The sequence below is a fragment of the Elephantulus edwardii genome, unplaced genomic scaffold, assembly GCF_000299155.1.
Source record: "Elephantulus edwardii isolate Elephantulus edwardi_28Jun2011 unplaced genomic scaffold, EleEdw1.0 scaffold00003, whole genome shotgun sequence".
Lineage (NCBI taxonomy): Eukaryota > Metazoa > Chordata > Mammalia > Macroscelidea > Macroscelididae > Elephantulus > Elephantulus edwardii.
The window spans coordinates 7,029,002-7,052,683 of record NW_006399753.1 but is presented as its reverse complement, the minus strand read 5'-3'; positions in this window follow the sequence as shown (position 1 = coordinate 7,052,683).

Here is a 23,682-nt window from a genome sequence, read left to right as displayed (position 1 = left end):
ATCTTCCTAGAGAGGGTTAATGACAGTATTGTTAGGGTGGGTCTTTGAGATTGAGATGACAAGGAAAAAAAGAAGGATCTTTCTTTTACCAACTATTGCCTTCATCCTGCCATCTCATTCCCAATAAAATAAATCTAAGAAAAATGTGGTGGGGGTGGATATATTATCAAGATAAAAGACTTTACATTGACAAAGACCTTGGCATTGTCCAAGAGCAAATGAAATCTTAGGGAGAGTGGGACAAAGTGTTCATGGAGGAGTTGGAGGGGTAAGAGGAGCATGACTGTGTGGGGCTTCATGAGATAAGTGTGGCTTCCAGGCTCCATTAAGGGAAGCAGAGGTATTATTAGGGAGATAAGGGATTAATAAGAGGAATCAGACCCTACTAAAATATGAGAGGATATGGGGAAATCAAAGTCTGACAAGCGATTTGATGGGTGAGAGAAACAGTACCTGGAGTCCACCTGAAACACCTACAAAAATGGGCAAGTCTGAGCTTGTGGGGAAAGTCCATATCACAAGGAATCAGGCCTGGAAAGGAAAAGGGGAGCACAGGGAGGTCTAGAGTTGCTGTTATCTATGAACGAGGCTATATTTGTGTGTTTCCGCTCTAGGGTCACGGCCAGGAGCCTGGGCTGCTGTTGGCAGAGTTGACAGCTGGGGAGATGAGTCGCATGAGGTAGACAGCACAGACAGAAGGGACTCATTGGCTCAAGCCTGTCCGCCATCACAAATGACCATCACTGCGTCCTGACAGTTTCTCCGACACCTTCCAAATATCCAAACTTCTCTATTGGCCAACTCTAAACCAGAAACATACAAGGAATGAATTCTGGGAAACAGAGCCTCCTGCACCCCAGATGAAGGTTTAGATTTATTCTTACGACAAGAGTATCCCTCTCACCTTCACCTGTTCAGAAGTTAAAATAAAAAATGACAAGCCAATTCTGACCTCTGACTGACCACTCCTTCCCCCTGCAGCAGCCGTATTGTTCTATGTTTGATATTGCTGTTGGGGCCTAACCACAAGAATGACAAGGTCTTTAAGGCCACACCCCGCAAGCCTCCCCCAGGCCCTCTTTTTATTGTATTTTTAACTTTTTTTTAGACAGCTGACTGGACCATGTTTCTTCTCTTGGGTACTCAAAGTCTTCTCTTCAATGATAGACGCTGTTCTGAGTCCCACCTGCTCGAAGGGCTTTGTAGTCTGGTCTGTTGGAGAAGGGACGGGCTTCAGCCTTGAGTTGGGGCCCTTGTTTCCACCCCTTAGATATAATCTGGATTAAATTACCTATCTGAGCCACAATTTAGCCACTAAACAGGCAATAGTGACCTTTCCCTCACAGACTGGTTAAGGAGATTAAATTATATAAAGCACAATAAGCAGACAAACGCATATGGCAAGAAGCACTTAACACAAGTGCTCAGTGAAGGTTAAAGTACTTTTCTCTCCCTTTACATTGGCTCCCAGGCTAATACTAGGACAACTTTGGGATACTCATTGCCTCACTGACATCACTCATCGTTAAGCCCTTATTGAGTTCCAACAAAATGAAGCAGCTCTCCTGCGTATCACCACTCACCAGTAATGCAGCGCCACAATTAGCTTTCTCAGCTGTAAAACAGACAGCATGGCAAAGGTACCAGCACAGGCTCCTTGTGGGCCTGAGATAATGTACGAATGTATGGGGAGATAATATGTGAAAAATAAAAAGCTTAGGGCATAGCCCAGTACAGGAGAAGGATTCAGTAATCGTTACTTACTGTTATTAGTGAGGGTGGTGGTTTTCAATGGCAGAATCTCTGCCTTCCATGCTGGAGCTCCAAGTTCAATTCCTGGCCAATGCACCTCATGCACACCCATTCTGTAACTGTCAGCTGAGGTTTTTAGGTTGTCAAGATGCTAAACAAGTGTCAGTGGAGCTTACAGCCCAAGAGAAAGTAAAAAAACCAGAGACCTGGTGATTTATTTCTAAAAATAAACTCTAGCAAACCCCACAGTGGCTTGGTTCCTGATGGATCGTGGGAAGAGAACAGGAACAGGTGCATTTCCTTTCTTTCTGTATGGGGCTGTCATGACTCCGAAACTGACTCCACAGCAGTTAACAGCAACCACAACACTATTTTTACTAACATTACTATTGTCCTGCTGTTCTTCTCTCAGGGATATTTGGCCAAGTTCTCTCTTTTGTGATCTGGAAGACCTGATACAGTGCTGGCCTATGAAGCGTTTCTTCATCATACCATTCAGGATTACGCGATAAAGGGCGAGTAACTCAATCCTCTTCATTAGGAAAGCTCGAAGCTCGTGAAGCACGCTTGTTCTGTTGTCCTCTAATTCGACATGCTGTAAAATTGACATGTATTCCCAAGGAGTCATGGTAGAGGAATAGATAAGGCACCTTTGGCAGCTAACAAAAAGGTAGGTGTTCTAAACCCACTGGCTGCTCTGCAGGAGAAAGCTGTGATAAGTCGTTTTCATCACACTATACGTGCTTGGAAATGTTACAGGCAGATAGACTGTGTCCTTTAGCTACTGTGAGTCAGAATCAACTCGACAGCACTGGGTTAATGCCCAGGGCAGACAGATGACTGGGGCTTCATTACTCATTTCTAGCGATCTACTGGGACTTTAGTAAAAGCTCATGAGTTTAACTGAAGGAGAGTTCCCTTGCTGTCCCTTTCCAGGATTCTCTAATATATATAAAATATAAATATATATGTCTCTAGATCTCTATATCTATTTATATCTATATCTCCATCTATCTATCATCTATTGTGAGTTGAGTGTTGTCAAGGAACCAACTCACAGCTGACCCTCCTGTGTGTTTTCATAAGTAGGAGATTGCATGGAATGAGATTGTCCATCCTCCCTCAGAGCAGCTGTCTTTGGGATTGCAGCACAACTTCTTACCATGAGGCCACTAGAGTATATATATTGCTATATTATCACAGCGTTGTTGTTGTTGTTGTTCAGTGCCGTACAAGTCGCAGGCCACTCATAGTGACCATATGAAGGGAAGTCCTCAACGTTTGGGTGCCTTTCATCCTCTCTCCAGATTCATAGGGTTTCTGGAGGCACGCTGTTACGGAAGTGGATGTCGCTCCTGCTTCCAAGCATTATCAGAGTATATACTATATTATCAAAAGAAGAAGAAATATATATATGTAATTTTATACTTTTATATACATATATATGTACATATATGTGTATATATGTATGTATGTATTTCTTCTTTTGATAATATAGTACTTATTAGAGTGTATTGCATATTTATAAGGATGAAGGCAGGTTAGAACATTACATCTTCTATTTTCACATTACTCACTGAGCTGGTTGTTGTTGCGAGGGGCCATCATCCACCTACAATCCCAGCTCACAGTGAACTCACATAGAACAGAAGGAAGCACTGCCCGGTCCTGCACTGTCCTCACAATCACTGTCATGTTGGAACTCACTGTTGTAGCCATTGCCTCAGTCTGTCTAATCGAGAGTCTTCTTATTCGTTGACCATCTGCTTTGCCAGAAGTCCTGGTGGCATTATGCATCACATGTTAGGTTGAAAAGGTCAATGATTTGAATCCGATAGTTGCTTCATGGTAGAAAGACGAACAGACGTCTCCCATGAGAACTTAGGGCTTCACACACCACACGGAGGGTCACTGTAAGTCAGACTCAACTCAACAGAGGGTCTTCTAGATTACCAAGCATAATGTCACTTTCTATGAGTTGATTTCAACATTTGTCCTCCCTAAAGTAGGGGAAACCACTTACCTGGTCCAGGAAAGATATTTCCCTGGGAAAACAAGAATAAGTATTTAATTGTATAATTAGGAAAGAGAAAGCAAATGCTATTTTAGCACCTACCATGGATTGCACGCTTTACCCCACTTCCTCCTTATAATGTGTGTGTGCGCATGTGGGTCTGGGCTTCTGTACCCTTGCTTCTCTAGAGAATCCAGCCTAACTCTCTCTCACAGAGTCCTGAGCACAGGCATTCCTGTATCCATCACATCAGAGAGGAAGGGGAAGCTCTCCAGCTCTGTTAGTACCACCACGGCCGATCTACATATAAAGCTCAGCTCGTAGCCTCTGTTTCCCCAGCCTCACTCGTTTTCCTGGATATGCATGAGAATCTGAGGAGGAGTTGATGCCTTTCCACTCTTAACAACATATGTTGTGGGACACAAATGTCCAAATGTGAAATAGCAATTGTGCAGTTCAACATTTGAAGCAAGAAAAAGAATGTTTTGGCACCTCTCTTAGAAGAGCCATGTCCCCCAAGCACCTGGAGGTCCGTTTGTGCATTTAATGTACATTAAAACCATCTGCACATTCTGAGTGCAGAATTAACAGTAATTTATGGGCGTGATCTGGGGCACACATGGAAAATGTGTTTTACTTTATAAGTCAACTGTGATTCTACAGAAGTGACTGCCTTCAATGGTGTGTTGAAAAAGGTCCTAAGATTGCATTTGAGGATTTTTAAATAAGCGTGGCGTGACCAGGAGGCAACTCCTGCCAAAATAAAGAAGGAAGCAACAACATTCAGAGGAAACATTTGTCACTCCTAAAGTAGGGAAAAGAGGGCTTTCCTGGCCTAGTAAGTAGGAATTTCCTGGTCAACCCACAGGTGGGAGGTTCGAATCCACCAGCTGCTCCAAGAGAGAAAAATGGACCATTTCCTTTCATGCAATTTACAATCTCCGAAAACCTGCTGGAGAGTGAACCATGAATTATCTCTGACTTGATGGCTATGAATTTTGAGAGTAAAAGTAGGGAAAACCACCCACATGATCCTGGAAATAGATTTTCCCAGAAAAAAGAAAAAGTAGTATTTCATTAGGGATCCTGGTGGCCTGATGGTAATGAACTGCACTGCCAATCCCAGGGCGCGCGGTGTGAACCCACCAGCTGCTCTGCGACAGAAAGGCTGGCGATCTCCAGTGTGAGTCAGCTGGTGGGTCAGCTTATGACTTAGCTCTGACTTGATAGTACACAGCGGCAGTATTTAGTAGGGTAAAAAGCAAAAAGAAAGCAAATGATATTTTAGCACCTACCATGAAAGTCTGCCGTTAGGGACCCTTCCAAAGTACTGAAGAGCAATGGTGTCACTCTGGAGACTAAGGTGTGCCTGATACAGGCCATGGTCTTTACAGTTACTTGGTTATGCATTAAAGAGTTGGACAATGACTGAGGAGCATAGAAGGAGAATTGATGCCTTTGAGCTGTGGTGTTGCAGAAGAGTACTGAATATACCATGGGCTGCTAAGAAAACGAATGGGTTCATACTGGAGAGGGTTTAACCGGGCTGCTCCTTGGAGGCAAGGATTCTGAGGCTTTGTCTAACATACTTTAGACATGTTGTAAGGAGGGACCAGGCCTTAGAGAGGGTCATCATGTTTGGGAGGGTGGAGGGATAGTGCAGGAGGGGAAGACCCTCTATGAGGTGGATTGATTCAGTGACTGGTGTAATGGGGGTAGGTGTGTTGGAGACAGTGAGATTGGCACAGGATAGAGCAAGGTTTAGGGCTGTTGTACATAGGGTCGCTATGAGTTACAGGTGATTCAACGGCACATAACAACAACAACAACCATGCTACATGCTACACCCCATTCTCCTCATAACACAATGCAAACGGGTAGTATTTATTAGTATTCCCATTTGATAGTCCAGGACGTCAAGGTTCAGAGAGGCTAACTAACTTGTCCTGAGATCTTATAGTTAGGGAATGGTAGAAACATGATTCATCATGGATCTGATGGATTCTTGCTGTTAGACTAAGGCACATCACTTTCTAGAATCCCCAGAACCTGAAAAAATGTTCCCGTTTAGTCGTTGTGGCACGAAGTGGCCCAGTTCCAAGGCGTTACCGCTCTCTCCTCCTGTCATCCATCTCTTTCACTGGCCGAAGACTCGTTTGGCTCAGACAGCCAATGGCTGCTAGGCAAGACACTTGGCACTGGACTGGGTTGCGCCTCCTTAGGGCGGCAGCTTCGCATCACGACTTTCTATAAGTTCTCTTGGCACCGACAGCACCAGGCAAGGTGCATCTATATCAAGAGACAGATATAGAGCTCTGTCCTGAGAGAACTAACAAGGGACAAGCCCTCGAGGGAGAAGCCATGCAATAAATATATACATATATTTTTCCTATAACACATCCCTTCCTTTTACATAAATTTAACACCCCGGTCTCTGTACAATATGCGATCTGCCTGCTAAATTCCCATAGACAGAAATAGCTTTGTTAAGATGTGATGAAAGACACGTGGCAGAAGGGAAGGGAGACACGACACATTGAAGCTTGCCTCTGGTGCTGGCTTTTCTAGATGAGGGTTATTTCCTGCATTCTTTGCACTTAACAATCTAGAAAGAAGGGCCATAAATGGGGCAAATCTGGAGCCTGAAGGGGCCACAAGAACACGAAATGAATTGTATTTTTCACTCTGAGATGTTGGTTGACTGTTTTCTACTCCAGGTATCAATCACTCGGCTCAACCATGTCTGATAACAGCAGCTCCTGAGAACAAAGGCACAGAAGCTCTGGTCTGCTTTATTTACATTTCCACCCCTCACTACCTGCACTAAAAAAATTCACCTGGTTCTCCACTCAAATTAGTAACACCTATTGTTCATTTTCTCCTTTCCTATGTCTGTGAACATCCTTTTGTTGCCCATATCAAAAAGGTCTCTCTGACCAAAGAAACCAAGGAGCAAAATGTCTGAGCACTGCCTTTTAGAGCCTTGATGTAAGTGGAACATCATCTACTGTGACATGTGTAACTGAGGGGTGGAGCCCGTTGAGAGCTTCCTGTCAACTGTTCACTTCCTGCTTGTCTTTGCTGTTCTGTCTTTCTCTTCTTAATACAACATTCTGGAATCAACTATCTTACTTAACTTTTTGTAGCTACAGTGGTTAGTGGTCCCCCCCTCCCTGCAAAATCCGCAAACAGGAGGCTTTTGGTACTTGGAAACACTGCCATTGTTGGATAGAAGCCTACATTGTCTTTCATCTTGCTCAGCTGCATATGGTAGCGTTTCCTCACCTAAAGAGGATGAGTAGAAGGTCATCGCAGAAGACTTTCGAGCAGCTGGAGACAGAGCCTGGGTTAGGAAATAAGACTTTTTAACTCGCAAAATTCTGGAAAAACATCCTCTCTCTTGCTTTGCTATTTCCTCGCTGGGAATTGCTAATCACAGTCTTCCATCCTTCTGCATCCTTGCGTGCAAGAGAGCACACGATCTGTGTGATATCATCACACAGATCTGATGAACATCACTCACAAGCATTGTACCGGGGAGTTTTCCGTCTCAAGTGACAAAAGTTCACCATACAATTTTTGTCGTGCTGTGACTAACTTCCTATGTAATAGCTAAGCGATCTTTTCCAAGCTTGACCTGGAATCTTCAACCCTACACTTTTCACCTCCTGGTGCTCCCTTTTGTCTTAGCCCCTATTCAATCTCTAGTCCTCTGACTAAATGCAAGTTGGTCATGTTTCCTTGACCAACACCCTGGTATTGCTGTTATCAGCTTCCACTCCCTGTGACTCCTTGTACAACAGAAAAAAAAATATCAGCTGTTCTTGCACGGTCTTCCCAGTTATTGGTAAGCAGCCAGTTGACTTGAACCATGTCCACTGTTGCAACCACTGGGTATTTTGAATGCTTTCCAAGCTGCTTCTTGTTATGTGCCATTGAGTTGAGTATGACTCATAAGGACTCTATGGAAAAACAGATCTGAACTCTGTCCTATCCTGTGCCATCCTCACCCTTCCTGACACACTAGAGCCCATCACAGCAGTCACGGTGTCAACCCAGGAACCTGCAAACTCTGTCAACAGTAGAGGAATGCAGATAGCTTCCAAACTAGAGGGTTCACATACCAGGATTGTATCAAAATAGATAGGGTTTTCATCAGCTGATATTTGGAATTATGTCTCCAGGTCTTTCGTCCTAGGATCCTTTAATCTGAAATCTGTCCAGTATGGGTGACCCTGGAGTGTGAAATGCTGATGGCACAACTTTTAGAATCACAGAAACATGCAAGCCACTGCAACCCAACAAAATGAAACAAGGGTAGAGGGACCACTTACCTCGCACCCAATATTTAATCTTCATGATGCTCGTCACCCCAGGAATGCGTCAATTATTTGCTTTTATTATTCATTGACTCTCTGCTATTCCAGAAGACAAGGATTATGCCTGAGTTTTCACCTCTGCTCCCTGGAACTTAGCTCCCCATGTAGTTAAGTAGATATTTGATGAATAAATTCATGAATCTGCACATCCACGCAGTATCTAAGCAGAGAGCATTTAACACATGCATATTCTGGAATATGTCAATGAGGAAAAAACATGATATTTGTGAGGAGATTGGATTTGAATAGTCCTAAAGCTCCTTTCAAGTAACACTCTTGGGATTCATTCCCTCTTAGAGTCTTACTGTCTCCGTCCTTCACATAGGTGACCATCGCTCTGTGGCACTTCACACCTGCAAACATAGTAGAAAAAGATGTAGCCAACATTTAGTCGTCTATCACGGGAAGCAATACTGGCCTTTCATTAAGTCATCTTACTGAAATTTCATTTGCAAGCCCTTTCTGCTAAATATGGGCAAAGGGGTTATATTCCATTGATCTGATTTATCATCATCTTAAAAAAGTTATTAAGTTGCCGAGCCAATAAATTAGAGGATGGTTTTCAGGGTTACCAAAGATCCACCAGAGGGGATCCTTGAAACAGCAAGCTCTCTGAGGACTTTTACAATTGGATTTGATTTACAAAAATTTGATTTGCACATAACTATTCCAGAACATATCGATTGCTTAAAGTGAGGTACACCGGGACATAACTACCTTTAATCTTTTATAACAAAGGTCACAATTAAAACTGCTTCTGCAAAGCAATTTTTGAAATGGAGGGTTCGATCTCTTTGCTGGCTTCTCCCCATCCCCAAACTCCCTATTTCCCCACACTCTTTCTTCATTCTAATTAAATGAGGTAACTATTTTGGCCTCTCTGTAGAATGCAGTTTCTGATAGAATTGCACTCCTCTCTCATAGATACCGAACGAGCCAGTGAGGGGCTTAATTTCATTTCCCTTCTTCTTTGTTAATACGGTCCCTTCTTGTTCTCGCTTCTCCAGAAGCATTGTTAGAGGAGAATCGATCTGTTGGTTATTTTAAAAAATGCTCAATGACTATGGCATTAGGTGGGCCTGTATTCCCCAACCACAATGTCGTTTTTGTACCACAAAAAAGTGCACCCTTTTCGTGCATGTCTGTTTGTTTGCTTTATCTGCCTTGTGATGTGGTGAGCCTAATAAGGAATCCTGACGGTAGTTTGCTGCCTCTCTAGATTGAATTGCTGTATAGATCAGACTCAGTAATTCATTTCCCAACTGGTTCTGATCAATAACAACTTGACTCGGCTTAAGGTTGGAGAAACTAACGAAAACCACAGTACTGATTGGCCACCTCCAATCAGCTTCTTCATAAAGGTCCCCTTTGATGGTGACCTTCTAAATGGACCCACAGCCTCCTAGTAGAGCCAGGGTCTGAGTTTTTCCCAAGCCGCAGTGCGGTCGTTGTCTTGTTGTCTTTGATTCTGTAGAGCTGGAGGCCAGGAATTCTACGAGAAGGGGCTTGAAGGATGTGGGAAAGACGAGCCGCGGTGCAGGTGCAGAAGGACATCAGAGTCCAAGGCACAGATGTGCTAATAACTTGCTCTGTGAACGTGAGTGAGTTGTTGGGCTCTTCTGAGATTCCATTTCGGCATCTATACAATAAAGTAGATGCTGCTATTGTTAGTTGCCATCAAGTCAGCTGTGAGTCATGTTATGCAGATAAAATAGTCTTACGTCATTCCTGGAGTCTTGGTGGCTCACAGGTTAAGATTTGTCTGCTAACTCAAGGGCCAGGGGCTCAGTCTTCCCACAGGGGAGAACGGGACAGTCTACCTGTGTAGAGAGGACAGCCTCAGAGACACTAAAGGGCAATTCTATGCTGTCCTCGTCTTGTTGACTCGGGATCAGCGTGGTGCTAATGGCTTTTGTTGGTTTTTGTTTTGCTTCCTTTTCAGAGTCATTCATATGTCTCTTGTTTTATTTCTCTCAGGGAACTTTGTCAAACTCTTAAGGGCTGTTGTCATGGTCAAATGAGTTCATAGATGTGAAAATCACTTTGGGAATTAAGCAGAATGCATAAAGAGGTTGTTAACCAGGTGTCCATTTCATTTCCAGCCATCAGAGGCATGCACAGGATCCCGGATTGTTATAAATAAATCTGACTTCCTCCTGCTCCCCATTCTCCCTACGTCCTCCCAACTGTGCTGTTGCTCCTGCTGGGCCAGAAATCACGGTTTGTTTACAAGGATTTGAGTGCAGAGTCTCATTAATGTAGGCGATGACACCTATCCTTGGGATCATTGCTGAGATCCAGTCAAGTATGCTCTGTCGGCCTGTCCATCACGCCCTGGTTAAAGACCTCATGCCAGTCAGTCACCAAAGCTCTGTCAAAGCAGCTGGAGGTACAGGTCCATGCATGCCTCAAAGAACAGAATCAGGGGAGGACACATTGACCTCATACATTTTCAGATCAATAATGACATTAACAGATTATTCAGTGACATTTCAACACAAGGCATATTTAAAATTTTGTCCTAAGATATTCTTGATTTGTTTCAGCAAATGGATTTCTTTTCTCCAAATAGTCCTGTTGTTGTTAGGTGTCATCAAGTCAAGGGCAACTCATAACAGCGCTATTAACAACCATTCTGAACCCTGCTATGTCTGTCCTATGACATCCTTCCATCTCTGATACACAGGAACCCACAGCTGCCATCACCATGTCAATTCTTGTTGGAGCTCTTCTTCTGTTTAACTGACCATCCACATTCTCAAGTGTGATATCATTTTCCAAGAATAACTTTTCCTAGCAACATGCATGATAGAAGAATTAATGGCTTTGAGCTGTGGTGTTAAAGAAGCGTATTGAACATATCATGGACTGCTAAGAGAACAAGCAGGTCTGTCCTAGAGTGGGTGAAAAAGGCTGTTCCTTGGAGGCAAGGATTTTGAAATTCTGTCTCATATACTTTGGGCATGTTGCAAGGAGGGACCATTCCTTGGAGAAGGACATCATGCTTGGAAGGGTGGGAGGACAGTGCAAGAGAGAAAACCCCTGGGTGAAATGGACTGTCTCGGTTACTGAAGTAATGGGGATAGGTGTGTCAGAGACAATGAAATTGGCTCAAGATAGAAGAGCATTCAGAGCTGTTATACATAGATACATAACAACAACAGCAATGTGTCCAAAGTATGAGACATAAAGCGTTGGCATCCTAGTCAACAAGGAGCATCGGGGGGAAAACGTATAGTTGATAATTTTTAAAAAATACACCCACCTCTCAATTTTTGACCTGGTTAGGTTCCAAAACCCAGATAATAATGTGAAATCCAATTGTGTGAGAATGGAGGCTGATTACATCTCTATGACCACCAGAACTTATAATTACATGACTTCAAACCTCTGAGAATTATGTTGCAGACAAGTTGATCTACAACCTTAACTGTCAAAGCCAGTATTATTTTTTTCTCACAACACAGTACGATTACTACCAGGTATACTTTGTTTATTTCCCATATAGTAGGACCACAGACGTTTTACTATTGTTAGAGGTGTGAAACGTTGGATAATTGTTGTATCTAATGTTGTCCTGCATCTTTACTCTGGGATAACTTTCATGTTGATTACATAAATGATATAATGTAATCCTTGCCACATCTTTGTACCATTTAGTACCATTCCTTGAATGCCTGAATAAATAATGAATATAATTATATAATTAGATAATGAGCATCTGATGAGTGTTTTCTACATGTTGGACGTGTGTTAGGCATTGTTGTTGTTAGGTGCTATCGAGTGGAGTACGACTCATAGCAACCCTATCTATGAACAATATACCGGAACCTTGTCTTATCCTGTGCCATCCTCACTCTCTCCACCACACTTGAGCCCATTGCTCCAGTCATTGCGTCAATCCACCTGGTTGAAGGTCTTCCTCTCCTTCATCATCCCTCCACCTTTCTATGCGTGATGACCTTCTCCGAGGAATAACCTCTCCCAGCAGCATTACCCAAAGTATGTGAGATTCTCTGCCTTTCTTGCCTCCAAGAAGCACTCTGCCTGCACCTTCTCCAAGACATATCCGGCTGTTCTTTTGGCCATCCATGGGCTATTCATTACTCTTCTCCAACACCACAGCTCAAAGATATCAATTCTTCTTCTGTCATCCTTATTCATTGTCCAGCTCTCAGATGCAGAGTAAGTGATTGGTAGGCATTAGGGATAGAGAAATGAGTAAAAGAACTGAGAAAAGTATCTTTATTGAGATTATGATCAGGTATTATGTATGAGCCCTACCGATAAAACAGAGATCAAAGTCACACCACTAGAAAAGATCAGACTAAACAACAAAATTTATTCAGTTTTGTAAATTGTGATTTCAGTGAAATTTTACAGAACAAATTGTTCCTATTTATATATATTTTGTTTTATCACATTAATGACAATACAAACAATGCAATTACACTCTTCCAGCTTCTTCCTGCAATTCTCATTTTATTAATTCTTATATCCTACTTCTTTCTAGGGAGCTCTGGTGGCCTATTGGTAAGAAGCTGTGCTGCAATCTCAAAGGCACTAGGTTTAAATCCACCAGCTGTTCCACAGGGGAGGAGTGGGCAGTCTCTTCCCATGTGATGTGCTGTCTCTGGAAATTTCTGGAGATGGTTCTCACTCTGTAGCTCACACAACCCTTTTCTGTCTTCTGAACTTGGTCTCTGGACAAATTCTTCCCTTTTGGTCTCATATAACGGGTTGTTCTACAGAGCGAGTGCCTCCCTGGTGTTACTATTCACTTACTCGGCTGTCTGTTACTTGACTCAAAGTGAGTTTTGATACAGGCTAAGGGGGTGGTAGAGGTCATGTTCTGAGAAGTCCCACCAGTGATTGATCAATAGAAATGAGCAATCTTAAGAAAACTTGTAGGAAAGCTTGAAAAAAGCCAAAGCTGCAGTGGCATGTGGGATGTTCTTGTTGTTAAGTGCTGTCGAGTCATAGGTGACTCATAGCGACCCTACAAAAGACCTGGATACCTGTATAACTTGCGTCTTTTCTCCGGGTTCATAGGGTTTTCAGAGGCAAGCTATTATGGAAGTGGATGCCACGCCTGTTTCCAAGCTTGTGGGATAACAGCAAAAAGCCTCACATGCAAATGCAGCAGAGGCCCCGGGGACAGACTGGACTGAGTACAGAAGAGAAACCCCTTCAGGAGATAGTGGACAAAACACCCCAAACTTGATAAAAACATTGACCCATGGGTCCACCAAACTCAGCAAATCTGAAATAGGATACCTAGAAACCCCAGAGTGCAAAATCAAATAATAGTATAATTTTAAAGATATAAGAGATAAGGAAATAGTATTAATAACTCTTTACCAATAAATTACACAAGTTAGATAAAATCAAGTTTCTTTAAAAACACAAGTGATAGAATTTTAGAAATTGAAAAAGGTTTTCTAAAATTAAAAGGAAAAGCAAAGAATCGAAAAACCCCAAATCACCTTGAAAAGGAAAATATATTCTATGTAATTTCTAGATCTATTATAAAGCTGTAGTAATCAATATAGTATGGTATTGGCCTAAGGGTGGACAAATAGATCAATTGAGCAGAATGAGTGAATAGAGAAATAGACCTACATATTTGAATCAATTGCATTAAAAATGTTAGAAATTTAAGAAGGCAAGGCAATGATACACAACAAAGAAGAATAAAAGAAACCTTTAAACTCCCATAGTTGAAATTATATAAACTCCCATAATAAAAAACAAAAGTTAATTAAAAATGGCTTATGAGCATGTATGCAAAAGCTAAAATAATCCTCTTTTTTAAAAAGAATAGATTCAGATTTAAGATGCATAAATGACAGAGAAATAATAAATCATAAAAGGAAAGAGAAGATAAATTGAACTTTATAGAAATTAAGGACTCATAGTAATGAGAAGGAGGTGTAGTGGCACAGTGGTTAAAACTCTTGGCTACTAACTGAAAGGTTGGCAGTTTGAACCCACCCGCTGCCCTTTGAGTGACGTTATGGTAGTCGCTTCAGTAGGGATGACTGCCTTGGAAATTCCATTGCACTCCGCACTGTACCATGAGGAGATTCCACAGCAGTGGGTTTAGGTTTTGGTTTCTGGCAGTCATGAAAATTTTATTTTAAAAAACCAAACAACAAAGGACAAACAAGCAGTTAAGAAAAAGAAAAATTAAGCCATGGATTGGGAAAAATCATTCATATATCTGACAAAAGACTTTTATTCAGAACACAGGAAAAAAACTCCTTATGAATCAAGATTAATAAGCAAAGCAGCTTATAAAACTGGGCCAAGACTTGAACAGACACTGCGCAGAAGAAGATTATAAAGCAGCTCACAAAGAGCGGACAAGCCTTTCCTTGGGGATTACTAGTCATATGCCCACCCACCAACTTCTGATGGATCCCTAGTGACCCGACAGGACAGAACAGAACTGCCTCAAAGGCTGTCCATCTTTATAGGAGGAGACTGGCCCGCTTTTCATCCACCACCCTTTCAGTTAGTGCTTCCAGGGCTCCTTCTACTCGTCATCTGGGAACTGGAAAGTAAAACCACAGTGATACCAGCACACGTCTATTCAGTCAGAACTCATTGCCACCGAGGAAGCGTTGACTCCTAGCTGACCCTCTGAAATAGATTCTCAGAGTCTGTAAACTGCATTAGAGGAGGTTGCCTATTGGTCTATCATGGAGCGTCTGGAGGATTCGAATCGCCTGCTTTGGGGTTGGCAGCACAGCTCCTTAATGCTAAGTCACCAGGGCTCCCTATAGACCTACTAGAAGGTCTAAAATGTACAAGACAACACCAAATGTTGTCTGGAATCTGGGACAGTCCCAACCTTCACATAGATGATGAAAGTATGAGAGAGATACTTATGAAAGGTGGAAATTTTCTACATTTTAAGGATGGGAGTGTCAGAGAGAGTGCGATTGGCACAGGACAGAGCAGAGTTTAGGGCTGTTGTACATAGGGTCGCTATGAGTCGCAAGCGACTCGACGGCACATAACAACAACAACAACAACATCTATTTTATGACATCATCTTGCTTGCATCCACAATCAACAATCTTGGTACCAGCAGTCAGGAGATCAGGAGACCTATTACACTGGGAAAGTTTGCAGTCAGGGACCTTTCCAAATTATTGAGGAGCAATGATATTGGTTTGAGGACTAAGGTGCATCTGGTTCAGGCCATAGTCTTTTTAATCACCTGTTATGAAACTGAAAGCTGGGCAATGAATAAGTACGAAGGAAGAAGAATTGAAGTCTTTGAGCCTGGATGCTGGAGAAGAGTACTGAATATCTTATGGACTGACAAAAGAACAAACAGGTATGTCTTTGAGAAGGGGGAGCCAGAGTGCTCCTTGGAGGAAAAGGTGATAAAGCTTCATCTCACATGTTGTTGTTGTCAAATGCCTTCGAGTTGAGCATGACTCATAGCAACCTTATGAACAAAAGGCCTGAAGCTCCTCTACAACTATCGACATTTATCAAAGTTCATAGGGTTTCCGGAGGCATGTTGTTCAGGAAGTGGATGCCACTCCTGCTTCCAATCGTGTCACATATTTTGGGCATATTTATAGGAGGGGCTATTCCTTGGAGAAGAAAATCACGTTTAGAAAGGTGGAGGGATAGCGAAAGAGAGAAGACTCAACCAGGTGGGTTGACACAGTGATCGCAGCAATGGGCTCAAGTGTGTCAGAGATTGTGAGGACGGCACAGGACAAGGTTAAGATCTGTTGTTCGTTGGGTCGCTATGAGCTGTGCTTAACTCAATGGCATCTAACAACAACAACAATTTGGTGACCTAGGTGTTCCATTCCTAAGTATTTACTCAAGTTACATAATCATAGTTGTTCAATGAAAGACTTGGCCAAGAATATTTATAACAAGTTAATACATCCTATTTGGATGCTCTATTGTACCTAAAGTTTTTAACAACTATGGCAGTCTAGAGACTAAGGTGCACTTAATCCAGGTCATGGTCTTCACAGTTATTTGCAATGCATCAGTGAGCTGGACAATGACTAAGGATGACAGAAGAATTAAGGCCTTTGAGTTGTGGTGCTGGATAAGAGTCTTAAACATACTATGGACTGCCAAGAAAACCATTAAGTCTGTCTTGGAGAGGATGAAATCAAATTTCCCCTTGGTGGCTAGGATTCTGAAACTCCATCTCATATACTTTGGGCATGTGGCTAGGAGGAACTGGTCCTTAAAGGACGTCATGCCTGGAAAGGTGGAGGGACAGCACAGGAGAGGAAGACTCTAGATTACATGGGTTGACACAGTAACTAGGTGTGTGGGAGTCAGTGAGACTAGCTCAGGACAGAGCAGGCTTCAGAACTGTTGTATATATGGGTGTTATGAGTTTCAGGTGACTCAATGGCACATAACATAACATAACGTAACGTAACATAACATAACATAACATAACATAACATAACATAACATAACATAACATAACATAACATAACAACATCTGGAAGCAACTCAAATGTCCATCAAAGGGAAAATGCACAAATATCTATTATATCTAGTCAATTACATGCTAATTAGCAATACAAGTTATGATGTACACACAGAAAATAGATAAACCTTAAAAAACCATTTTGATGGGTACAGATAGACACTATGAAGATGTCAGGAGAGACATTACTAAAGTGTGTTCACAGATATTACTGGTTGCCTCTGGTATAGGAGGGATTGAATGGGGAAGGACATGAGAGAACTTTCTGGAAAAATAGAAATGTTCTATGCAATAAACCATGAGAATGTTGAAACCCATAAATGGTGCAAACTTGACAGAGAGAAAACTCAAATATTATCCACTTAAATAAGCAATAGAAAAGTGGTAAGCAGAAAACATATGATATCTAAAACAAAACCAAGATAGACCACCAAGTTCTGGCTCTCACTGTTTCCATTGGAATTTTACTGGAATTTTTGTTACCTGTGAGTTTGAATTTGTGAAGAATTACTGGACCATACTTTGGAAATCTGTTCGCTTCTCTGCATGTAAATTTTGCCTCAGTTAAAATAGCCCAGTCCGCTAGACTCTGAAGACTGTGCTTTTTCTACCATGCTGTGTGACTAGCAAGCAAAATACTACCAAGTGGGAATTGTGGAGGGGAAAAGGAATGTCTCTGTCAGACAGGCATCAGTGAACAGGGTGTTTATAAGCTATGAAGGTGAAAAAAAAATGCTGATTATTTTAGAAGCTCTTATGACCTGTTAGAGTGACACTTCTGTGAGAGTGGTGAGTGGTGCAGGTTTCATGTTGTTGAGTTGATTGCAAATCATAGTGGCCCCATGTACGACAGAATAGACAATGCCCAGTCTTGCAGCATCTTCACAACACTGCTCGTTGAAACCCCCTTTACAACTCCCATGCCAACTCACCTTCTTCCTTCTCAGTGACTCCCTACTTTAGCAAGCATGGGATCCTTCTCCAGGAAATTGTCCCTCCTAAATCATATCCAAAGTACATGAGATGAAGCCCTGCTATTCTTGCTTCTAAAGCTCATTGCAGCTGTACTTTTTATGAGGTAGGTTTGCTTGATCTTTGGGCAATTCATAGTAGAGTCAATGTTCTATACTGACTTTGTTATTTGAATGCATCAGCTCATCTCTCCACAGAGAATAAGTCACTATCCAACTTTTACAAACATATGAGGCAATTGAAAACACCATGCCTTGGCCAGGTGCTCCTTAGTTATTAAAGTGACATCTATGTTATATTTTTAAATTTTTTAAATTAATTTTCATGAAAGTTTACTGAGACTTAGGGTTTCCAGTCATTCATTGTTGAACTTCTCTCCCTGTCCACCCCTTCCCTCCCAATTCACTCTTCTCCTTGAAAAAGAAAACTCTTTCATTGTTATATAATCCCTCCCCCCCTAGTCCACTCCACTGTGTGGCCTTCATTCTGGTCTCCTGTCCTGACAATAATACCTAATCATATATCCCTTTTAAACAGTTCTCTCCCTCATCTGTTTCAATGCAGTATACATCATTCCTCCCCTCCTCCTGTCTTCCCTCAAACTCGATGTCAGTCCTGTTTTACAACAGATGTTTTTTGCCACTTTAAAGAGATCTCTTTAAGAAGATTTGCCCAATTCAATACATTTTTTGCTTTTTTGACTGTTAGTTCCATGGACATTGAGTATGGATCCAAGTAAGAGAAAGTCCTTGACAGCTGTTTATCATAATGTTGTTTATTGGGATAAGTGTGACAACCAGTATTACGACCTATTACAAGGTCTTAGCTGTGTCCTTAGGAAATAATGGGCAAAGCTGCTAGTCAACTGACAAGTAGAGATCACATGCGTGTCCATCCCAGGAAAAAAAAGTTCCAGAAGAATCCAGAAATTATTGAATATTACTATCACATGCAAGTAAAATCTTGTCAAAGATTCTTTAAAAATGACTGGAGCATTACGACGACAGCGAACTTCCAGAAATTCAAGCTGGATTTAGAAGAGGCTATGGAAAAAGGGATATATATCATTATCATTGCTGATGTCAAATCTTGACTTAAAGCAAAAATACCAGAAAGTTGTTTACTCAAATATTATTGACTATGCAAAGGAATTTAACTGTGTGTGTCAGGATAAATTATGGGGAACATTGAGAAGAAATGTGGATTCTAAAACACTTAACTGTGCTTATGTGGAATCTGTATCAAGAAGCAGTGGTTCAAACAGAACAAAAGGATACTGTATGGTTTAAAATCAAGAAAGGTGTGCATATCGGAGTTGTATTCTATCATTCTACTTATTCAATGTGTATGATGAGCAAATAGTACAAGAAGCTGGACTATATGAAGATGAACGTAGCACCAAGGTTGAAGGAAACCTCGTCAACAATATGTTATGCAGATAAAAGTCTCCTTAAAGGCAAGAATGGTGAGACTTTGTCTCATCTACTTTGGACCTGTGAATGGGAGGGGACAGTCCTTGGAGAAAGACTACTTGGAAAAGCATTCTTAATTTGGGTTAGGCATACTTTAGTTTTTAAACTGATACTTTTCTTTTTTATCAGGAAAAGCTACTTTTATTTCTTTTTATCCTCTTTGCAAATACTGATTTTTTTGTTGTTTATTTTTGTTTTGGTTTTTTAAATTGGAAATTTATGGTAACCCTGTATCCAGCAAGTTTTTCCAACAGCATGTGCTCGCTCTGTGTTTCTGGACCCCATTTTGGTAGTTGCTGCAATATTTCAAACTTTTATTAATGCTATTGTACATTTAATAAGCACAGCTTTCACATGCACGTGACTCCTTGCACTGTGGTTCACTGCAGCAGCCTGGACCTGCACTGGCAGGTTCTCCAAGGCGTGGCTGTGCTCTCTCCCAAGGTCCACTTCTTAACCTGCAAAACTGGAAGAATAATTATATTTACCTGAGGGGATTACATTGGTCAGGGTTGAAGTTTCCTAGAACACAGCCTGGGTTGGATTAGGTTTCCATTAATGTTACCTTAGGACACGAATACATTATACTGAAGTATTTACTAACAGGAAGTATCTTTCACTCTCAGTGTCCACATTGTCTGGCTAAACATCCTTTCACTGACTGCCTGTCTATTTTGGCTTTTTAAATGCAATCTCTTCCACTGTGGACTGCTCGAGCTGGTGTGTTCTCAACTAGCCCATATCCAACAGCTTCCCAACTTACTTACTCCTGTGTCTGTTGTCTTCCCCTCCTCCGATTAGACTTTGAGATTCTTAGCTTTAATCTTTGTATTTCCCGCAATGACTCTTTGAAGTCCCTATTGATTGCAATAGAGCCAGTGATCAGTATTTGCTGGCTACACACATTTAACAAAGTAGAACATCCAGAAGGTGAAGGTGGCTGTGCTAAGGTGAATCCACCATTTACTGGTCCAGATGATGCTGTGTAAAAACTCACCCTCAAAACTCAAAGGCATACAACAACCACCACCTAATCACTCGGTCCTGGGTATGTAGGTCAATTAACAATTTGCAGTTCTTGGCTAGACTTGGCCGAGTGGCTTTGCTTCAGGCTGTAACTAGCTGGGCTGGGTTCCTTGTCATAACTTAGCTACAAGTCTGCTGCACCTGGCCTTCTAGGCCCTAAGGTTGAGGTAATGATAGAGGGCAACTATGTTGTTGTTGTTATTGTTATGTACCTCCAGTCAGAACTGACTGATAGCTGACCCTCCACTGGGTTTTCAGAGGCAGTAAATCACATGGGAGGAGATTGCCTCATTCTCCCACAGAGTGGCTGGTCAATTTGAAGCACAAATCTTTGGCTTGGCAGCACAATTCCTTACCAAGGAAGCTCAAGAAGACAAAACACTATAATGAAATATCAAAAAAGCTGGAGTCAGAGAAGAAAAAGGAGAGAACTAATTTGCAGTTTCTCAATCTGAAAGAACTAAAAACAAAAAAAATTTCAAGGCGCAATATTGAAAGACGCTATAGGCAACATTTTGATTGATCCAAGAAGCATCAAAAGAAGATGGAAGGAATACAAAAAAGAATTGGTCAGTGCTGAAATATTTCAAGATATGATAAAGAGCCAGTGGTGATGAGGGAAGATCTTCAAATTGCCTTGAAATCATTGGCAAACTATACATTGATGGAATACCAACTTCCTTGTTTCAAGGAACAGATGCAGCACTGGATGTGCTCACTAGTCTGTGTCAGGAAATTTAGAAGACAGCTATTTGAACAAGAGATTGGAAGAAAGTCATACTTGTTCCCAGTCCAAGAAAGGAGATCCAACAGAATGTAGAAACCACTAATATCAAATTTAAAGAAAATATTGCTGAAGAGTATCCAAAAATGGCTAGAATAGTACATTGGAAAAGAACTGGCAGAAGTACAAATTGATTTAGAAGAGCCTGTGGCACCAGGAATATCATAACTAATATCAGATGGGTCTTGATTAAAAGCAGAGAATAACAGAAGAGTGTCTATTTGTGCTTTATTGATTATGCAAAAGCATTTGACTGTGTGGATCACGACAAACTGTGGCTAACATTGAGAAGAATAGGAATTCAAGAACATTTAACTGTGTTCATGCAAAACTTACTGTTGTTAGGTTACCACTGAGTCAAGAATGACTCATAGTGATTCTATGAACAAAGGATCTGAATCCTGTCCTATCCTGTGTCATCCTCACACTTCCTGACACATAAGAGCCCATTGCTGTGGTCACTGTCAACATACCTAGACCAAAAAGTATCATCTGAACAGAGCAAGGGAACCCTGAAAGGTTTAAAATCAAGAAAAGTATATGTCAAGTCTATCTCCTTTCTGCGTACCTATTCAATCTGTATACTGAGCAAATCATTCAAGGCTCTGGATTCACTGAAAAAGAATGTGGCAGGAGAATCAGAGAAAAACTCATCAGCATCTTATGTTATCAAGCTGAAACATGCTCGCCTGTGGAAAGTGCTTGCTGCAGAAGGTCCAAGACTACAGCTTTCAAAATAGATTGTGCATCTCAACATCAAGAAGACAAAAATTTTCACTACTGGACCTAAAAGCAACATCATGATAAACAGAGAAAAGATTGACATTACCAAGGATTTCATATTAATTACTTAGTTCCACAATTAACACCCTTGGCACCAGCAGACAGGAGATAAGGAGAGGTATTTCATTGTACAAATCTGCTGTTAAGCGCCTCTACAACTTACTGAGGAATAATGATGTCAGTTTGGAGACCAAGGTCACTAATTCAGACTTTGTCATTCCAATCACTTGCCATGGATTTGAGAGCTGCACAATGAATAAGGATGACAGAATTGATGGCTTTGAATTGTGGTGTTGAAGAAGAGTATTGAGTATCCCATAAACTGTCAAAAGAACAAACAGATATGTCTAGGAAAAGTAAAGCCAGAGTCCTCCTTGGGAACAAACATGGCAAAGCTTCATCTAATTTATTTTGGGCATGTTTCTAGGAGAGGCTATTCCTTGGAAAGAGATATATCGTGCTTGGAAAGGTGGAGGGTTAGCAAGAGAGAGGATGACCTTTAACCAGATGGACTCAAGTGTGTCGGAGATGATGAGGATAACAAAGGATAGGAATGGTTCAAGTATGTTGTTCATAGTGTTGCTTTGAGCTGTACGCTATTCGAGGGCACGAAACTTCAACAACAAGCCAGCAGAGCTCTATTGAAGTGAGTCAGAATCAATTCAATGACTCAGTTATTTTGGTTTGATAGCTTAGAGGGTTAAGTGTTGGGCTTCTAACTGAAAAGTCACAGTTCAAACCCATCAGCCTATCCAAGAAAGAAAGTTGAGGAAGTCCCTTGTTATCAAGACTTCTCACCTTGGAAACCTGCTAGACACTCATCATCTTGGGTCAGAATTGTTTTCAGGGAAGCAGGTTGGATTGGTTTGAGTTGGACTGTGTTGAGTTGACTTGAGTTTTGGTGGGAGTCTCCTTATCCTGACTTGTAGAGATAATGAAGATTGTACTGAGATTATAATGAACATAAATCAGCATATATGCTATGATTTGACACTACCAAATGTTCAATGCTAATGTCTTCATTTCTCCCCCAAAGTGACAGGAGGAATGGAGGGAGCTCTAATACTGTAGAAGCTCAAGCAACCTGGACTTAAATCGGGACAATAAAATACACACAACAGAGAATCTGTCCCAACTTCACCTTCTTGCTACTTAAAGACAGGTGAGTGATCAAGTGCCATTTATTTTATGTATTAAAACAGTAAGTTATTGCTATAGAAACATAATTATAATAAGTAATGAAATGAAAATGTTCTATGAAATAATTTTGCATTAAAGCTCTATATTTTTACCTTTTTACATAATTTGCATAAATATATGTAAAAAACTGAAACACATACTTCATTTTTCTACCAAATTGAATCAGTGGGTTATTTGTGGTAATTTTATCAAAGCAGATGAATGAAATCCTCTCCAGAGTTTTCTCAGGAAGCAAGTTCTGTAGTTTCCTGCGGAAGTGAGATCTAGGCCACCAAAGCAATCTGGAGTTTAACCTTGCTTTGCTTTTTATCCAGTAAAAGTCTGGGAAGCAGCCCTGGTTGTGTGCTGTAATGTATTGGGCTGATAACCGAAAGACCAAAAGGTCAGAAGTTTGAATCCACCAGCCATTCTGCATGAGAAAGCTGGGCTGTCTCCTCTCATAAACATCTACAGCTTTGGAAACCCCACAGAGCATGTCTGAGGTGGAATGGGTTTAAAGGTTGTAAGCAGGTTTTAGCTACTAAGAAGGCTATTCTGGGATCTCTTTGCTGAAATGAGGGTTCCTGGATTGCATAAGTGGTTTGCACTGGGCTACTAACCTGAAATTTGTGTGTTTTACCCCACTCTGTGGTGTTCCACAAGGCAGACCTGTTGATCTGTATTCATGAAGATAGCGGTCAAAGAACTCTATGAAGCACTCTTACTGCGTAATGATTGGGGTTTCTAGGAATCAGAATTTACTTAGTACCAATTGGTTTTGTTTGGCTTTTAGCCAGAGATTTCCACGGAAGAATTTCTTTAAGGTTCACATA